The 5,523-nt window shown below is 40.7% G+C and overlaps 2 long non-coding RNA genes across 3 annotated transcripts; both read right to left on the reverse strand.

The window, feature by feature from the left end:
* Window positions 1-1,223: 1,223 nt before the first annotated feature.
* Window positions 1,224-3,598, reverse strand: LOC107044951. 2 transcript variants are annotated; one of them, XR_001461389.1, is made up of 3 exons: window positions 2,876-3,598; window positions 2,009-2,192; window positions 1,224-1,511 (listed from the first exon to the last, which is right to left on the reverse strand). It is a non-coding gene; the product is annotated as an uncharacterized LOC107044951 (long non-coding RNA). The 2 variants fall into 2 exon arrangements; XR_003783154.1 differs by having other exon boundaries at window positions 2,009-2,710.
* Window positions 3,599-4,516: 918 nt separating this feature from the next.
* Window positions 4,517-5,523, reverse strand: LOC107044952. Its single transcript, XR_001461391.1, has 3 exons — window positions 5,416-5,523; window positions 5,118-5,273; window positions 4,517-4,592 (listed from the first exon to the last, which is right to left on the reverse strand). It is a non-coding gene; the product is annotated as an uncharacterized LOC107044952 (long non-coding RNA).

Here is a 5,523-nt window from a genome sequence, read left to right on the forward strand (position 1 = left end):
CCACCTCCTACCAAAATTCAAATACCCTGTGAAGAATCACTACCCAGGACGCGAAGAAGGAAGGAGCATTGCCCTCTGGATGGCAGCAGAGATGAGAAATGGAGAGAAATGATGGGGTAAAGGAAGGCAAGATTAGCAGAATTATTTGGCACAGAAAAACCGAAGGAGAAGCGCAACACGACGGGAAAAGGAAAATTAAAAAGGCTAAGCGGAAGAAGGAAAAATCGTTGATAGAAGGTGACCTCTCAGCATGATGTTGCAAGCTCTATTTTGCTGTTGTGCCATCTCTATAACGCTATCCCGCAAAATTCTAAGCAAATTAAACTCTCACTTTGAGCACATGTAGCACGAATTATCTTGTTAACCACTTAGTACAAGAACCAATCAAATTGTTTTACATAGACCTCGATGATTTCACAGAAATCTAAAGTCAAAATGAGCAACGTAAAACTGGCTGACTACCACCTCCAGCTGTCCCAACAGCTCCCATTACCTGAAAGACGAACGTTGGTTGAACGCCTGTTGGCCTACAAGGTGTACTTGACATCAATAATCGAAAAAGACGAACCTGTTGACACCCAATTCATCAAAACAGACCTTGAAGAGATCCTTGGACCCTTGAAGATTCAGGTGGTTCAACGCTCTTTACGGGAAAATGCCCAAGTCCTTGTGCTGACAAATATAGTTCCAGAAATCACTGAAATTTCTGCTGGTAGCGACCCAACTTGGAAGCTAGAAATAAATGCCGCCTTAAAGACAATCGACTACTTGAAAATTATGCCTCTCTAATTACGCAAACTACTACTCACACGCTATCTGCATTCTCTCTTCAAGCTTTCAATAATACGTGTATTACCAAAATTGCCAAAAACTTAGACTCACACAGTATTTGACCTAGAAAAAAAAATGGAAGTCCCGACAACGAAGAGCTTGGCGAGGATCGAGCTGATGAACGCCACTGTCAGTCAAATCCAGGCCAACAGCGATAGACTGAGGAACCTCATTATCGATTCATTGAAAAATTCAGGCCAAGCATCGTGGAAGATCCTCATTGATAGGAGGATGGGAGACCTGAGATTCCAAATGGTGATGCACAAAACACTACGAAGAACTAGAGAAAGAGATCGAAAACGAATACGGTCGTCAAAGGAAAAGTTAGAAGACAAGATGTAAGAGAAAACATTATTCAAAAATTTCATTTTCTTAATCCATTATATTTCATTATATCGAGCCAGAAGAGCATTAATCCGTGTACAAGAAAATGAATAATAATTCAACATTACCCACATATTTACATGGCTTATTCACTAAACGCATTTTCCTACACATTGCAGAATTCACTATTCACCTCCAGTCTCAAGTAATCATTTTCAAGAAGTCCACTCCTTGGAGCAGACCATCAGACAAGGGCAGAAACTACTACAGAGAGCATCGTTGACTCCTAACATTTATTGAGCCCTTCTATTTTCTTAACTTTCCTCCAGGATGCAGCCGAGACGTTGGAGCAACTCCTGAAATCATCAAGTTTATTATTAATTAACAGCATAATCATAATTCATAATACATACTAAGCGCAATGCATGAAATGCAATATTAATATCTACTGAAGTAGTACTAAGATTAATCTAGTTATAATAATAATAGCTATTCCAGCTTTTTTTTTCATAATATATGATTTTTTTTACGAGATAATTAGTTTAAGACTCGTGACAAGAGAATTTCAGCCATTAATGAGAGCACGCATAATAATAACTAATTCTTAGCGCCTCAATAATATCTGAGCATGCACATTGGAACGATCCCTGCCTAAAATTAACTAGAAAAATTTGACATGCTTGACCTTACACTTAAAACTCATGGAAAATTCCTATTGTCCCTAATCCCCTTAAAAATAATTATCCCTCACATTCCTATGCACAAGTCATTCACCTAAAATATAGCAAATAATCTTAACACATAGTCTAACTGACAAGTGATAACTACGATAGTGTGACCACGGTATACTTACACCGAATTTTCCTTTCAACCGGACCAATGAAAATGGTCCCTTAGAAAATCAGGGGCGATCTTTTACGACCGCCACTCTGTTTCCCTGGCGCCCTGTCACCGGCGTCTAGGCACACTTTCCACTAGTGGTTGTTGACATCCCATACGCCTTTCTCTCCCTTTGTGCCCTATCATTTTCATTAAGCCTGTAATAATGTATTCAAAAAGACAATTATTAGTGCATAAAAATTGAATCCTAAATATAGTGATAGTGTACTAATAATAATAGAAACTTAAAATAGAATTGTGGTGCGCGAAATATCGAACATTTTTCGAAAATGAACCCATCAAGGCGGCCATCATCCTCCGATAGCGAGAGCGATCGCCCCTCAAAAAGAGGGAGATCAAATAGTGGCAATGAGAGTGGCGTCAGAATTATTCCAGACGAAAACGTCCCCGCAAGGGAAGCTGAGAGAGGGGCCTCTGAGGAACACGAAATGAACCCCCCAATAGCTGTTGTCGCCCCAGTGCGAGCAAAACGCAGAGGCTGGCATTTGAACTACAGGCACGGTCCTGTCCTCGATCCTCTCCCCAAGAGAACCCGGAACTCTCTTATCCCACAGCCTCAACAACCTCCCCATCCACAACCCTCCTCAGCTATCCGAAAACCCTTTGTGGACGAGGCCCAAAGGAGGCAGAAAATCGCAGAAGCCCTAGGGAAATTCTATGCCAAACACCCCGAGATGAGAGCATCAGAATCAACATCGGCCCAATCAGAACCCCAGCCAGGCCCATCATTGACAGCCTGGACCCCAGAGGATATATCCGACAATCACCCTGGATACCTCTGGGTCGTCTAGCTCATCGAGGCCTAGAGCACCCTACTCACCTCACTCATCCTGCTCAACATGCTCAACATGCTCAATCTGCCCATCCAGATCTCCTTCCCCAACCAGACCAATCTCTCCACTACCACTAGCCTCTTCCTCACCAGTCCCAGTAGAATCCCAACAAGAGCTAGAACCTGAGGCACTAAGTCGGAATTTCTACGACTTGTATGTGACACCTCAGGGACAAGCCCGGCAACCTCCAGAACCGCTGCCACCTGCGCAAGCACCCACATCACACCAGACACCACCAGTCCATCAAGCTCCACCAGCAGAACCCCTCATGATAGAGAGAGGAGAAGAGGAAGAAATAATGATGCTGCTAGACGCAACATCAATTCCCAGGGAGGACTTCGAAAGTTGTAAGCTAAAAATTTAAAAAAGCATGAACTCTATCTCTATAATCATGGCATGGACAAGCGCGCTTGAAGATGTAGTGAAGCTTTCTGCAACTCACCCGATACCTGGCAAATGTATGGTCTGCACACGAAAATATCAAGAAAACAAAACATGATCTTACGACGTGTAATTTGTTCCACAGCTTGAAATGGCAAGCTCAAGACACCCAGCAGCCCTCTTCAACTACTTGGACGTCCCGACATCCCATGGGAAGACCCCAAGAAGATCAACGGCCCACGCAAGTCCCCAAAACCCTCAGCAACCCTCAGCAGCAACCCAAAGCCCTCACCCAAACAGAAGCAACACTCGGCAGACTACAAGGCAGACAGCAGTCATCCAAAGCCCTCCCCAGCCCCCCAATACCCCCACGAACCCCGAAAACTCACCCTCTGACCCTGAATCATCAGGATATACATACTCCATGCACAAAGAAGTCATGCGAGAAATCAAGAGGATGGAACGAGAACTCCTTTATGCCAAGGAGACCCATGAACTCATGAGGAGAGACATGGAACGCCTTCTCAGTGACGACCTGCAATAGTTGTCCCTCTCCACGGTTGCCCCCCTCCCCCCTGAAAAACGAAAAACAAATTAGTGTTGTGCCGGGTTGTGAAAATAAAACGCTCAGTGAAGTGAATTAATCTAAGCTAAAAATAATCCAAAGAACTCTCATGAACATTCCAAAAATTATACCAAACAAGAACTCTTTTTTTTAACCTTTTCTTTTAATTTGATTATATTTTTTTACTCAATGAAAAGGTTCAATCCAACTTGACACTTTATTAATACACCAATCATAGTTATAATTGGGGTTTGGAGTCATAAAATACTCCAGAAGTGACGAGCTGGAGGTCCCCTACTTAGGTCATAAGGAAATTAGTTTTAAAAAACATGTACATACATCAAAACTACCCCAAACAGCGTTATCGACACTAAATATTTTATTCAACGCGTTGATCCTATTCAAATATACATATATAGACTCCACTATAAATCTAAGTTGTACAGATAGCATCTAAAAATCGTAGCCAAACAGTAGCTATTACCAAATACACATAAAATCGTTCAGATTTCATATCAAAATAATTTAGCGTACAAGCTCAACCCTATGCAAAACCGTGCTATCGTACTTGTCACACAAAAACTACTCTACCTCTAAAAACTAACAAATAACTACTACTATACAAGCTTCTATTTACCTTAACTAAAGTTCACTATAAGATATATTGATAAAATGAATTAAACCTTACCAGAAATGGGAATTTCCAATGAAGGACGTTTGATCCTTCCTTAGTTGAAGCATGACAGCCAAATTCTCATCTGAAACGAATCAGAAATATAACAATTAAAACAACTGGAAGTAAAAGACTTTCAAGTTGCTTTTGTCGATTCCAGACAAAAGCAACTTCATCTCACACCATCATGGGTAATATATATACCCTATGGCAAAAATTCACCAGAATTTTTTTCCCCCCTAATTTTTTTTGCCAGTTTTTTTTCCCATTAGAAAAATTCACAAAAGGAAACAAACAATTCACCGAAAAAGACAACTCCTACCTCACATCAGAAAAATCAAAAATTGCAAAAGTCAACTGTAATTGAGATTAATAACTTTTACAGTTGCTTTTGTCGTTTTACAGACAAAAGCAACTTTTCCCACCATGGGCATGTCACGTATTCCTACGTGGTCTCCCCCAAATTAATCAGAAATGTAAAGTTAAATAACATTTTATTAATCTATGCTATGAAGCTCAGTCTCATTAGATTTTTCTCGATAAAAATATAATTGATGACGAGAATCTTCACAAAAGTAAATAACAGATAATTTTTATAAAAACATTTCACCACTCTCAAACTGTTGCCTTTAAATTCCAGCATGCATCCTTGATCCTTCAGAGTTGAACAACTCCTATCCTGATACTTGCTGAACACCAGCTCCATGACGCATGATATTGATTTGCTCATATCAGAGCCCATAAACTCCAGGAAACAGGAATTTACCTGAAAAAGAGAAATAAAGAATGAAATAGAAATCTCTGACACAAGCTATAATCGCTCTATCGACAACACATTCCCAGAAAATGACTAAAGACACACGACAATGACCTCTATTAATGAAAATAAAATAACAAAACATACTAACGTAATTACCACATTCCCAATGTTTCCTTATCCTGGCCTATCCAGAGTGTCCAGGTACAGCATCGACATGCTTCCCAACTCCCAGAAATGCCTGATGACTACTGCACTC

The sequence above is a fragment of the Diachasma alloeum genome, unplaced genomic scaffold (genome assembly GCF_001412515.2).
Source record: "Diachasma alloeum isolate Michigan unplaced genomic scaffold, Dall2.0 Dall_scaffold_00850, whole genome shotgun sequence".
In the NCBI taxonomy this organism is placed as follows: Eukaryota; Metazoa; Arthropoda; class Insecta; order Hymenoptera; family Braconidae; genus Diachasma; species Diachasma alloeum.